General features: G+C 50.3%; 1 long non-coding RNA gene across 1 annotated transcript; it reads left to right on the top strand.

The window, feature by feature from the left end:
• The first annotated feature begins 70 nt into the window (after nt 1–70).
• On the top strand, nt 71–650 carry LOC106123054 (uncharacterized). The gene is made up of 3 exons (XR_001228131.1): nt 71–107; nt 374–455; nt 617–650. It is a non-coding gene; the product is annotated as an uncharacterized LOC106123054 (long non-coding RNA).
• The last annotated feature ends 95 nt before the right edge of the window (nt 651–745 follow it).

The raw sequence follows: 745 nt of genomic DNA, 5'->3' as shown, positions 1-745 counted from the left end.
GCGGCCGGCGCGGAGCCCCACCCCGCGCACCCGCCGCACGCCGCCCACAACCACCACGCCGCCCACAACCACCACGCCGCCCACAACCCCGCGGACGCGCTCGGCAGGTGCGTACCACGTAACAATAATATGTAACAATAGAGTAACAATTTATGTAGTGCAAATAATCTGGGCTTTTACAACTAGTTAGTAAATCTTAGGGTTTACAGGTAAATTTGGATTGACTCTAATATTCGAGACGACTAGTCGCCGACATATGGCGACGTGAGGCGATCACCTCTGCTTGCAAACATATTTGAATAAACTATAAATATTTTCTAAAATAAAATATAATTGTCATTATGTAAGAGTAACAATGTGTGAATGATTGCAGCATCCTGACCAACCCGGAGATCATGCGGCAGTTGCAGAGTCTGCAGGCGCAGATGCAGATGATGACCGGCCTGCAGGCGCCCGTGAGTCCCCTCTCCTCGCCTACATACAACAAACATACTATTCATTTCAAATCTTTTATCTATCTTTTAAATGTTTCTCTACTTTACCGAGAGTATTTTTTTTTTATTTTAAATACCTAATGTATTGTGGTTTCTTAATTCATGGGTTTGTGTGTGCGTAGACGCAGGCAGCGGGCGCGGCGGGCGCTGCCGGCGTTCCCGGCGCGCACGAGGCGGCCCCGCGACCCGAGGGCAAGGACGACGCCGCCAACGAGTCAGACATCGAGTTCGTGGAGACTGGTCCGCAGGTC

This window comes from Papilio xuthus, unplaced genomic scaffold, assembly GCF_000836235.2.
Source record: "Papilio xuthus unplaced genomic scaffold, Pxut_1.1 DF826224.1, whole genome shotgun sequence".
Taxonomy (NCBI): Eukaryota; Metazoa; Arthropoda; class Insecta; order Lepidoptera; family Papilionidae; genus Papilio; species Papilio xuthus.
Note: the sequence above shows the minus strand (reverse complement) of the source record. Positions and strands in the feature narration are given on the sequence as shown.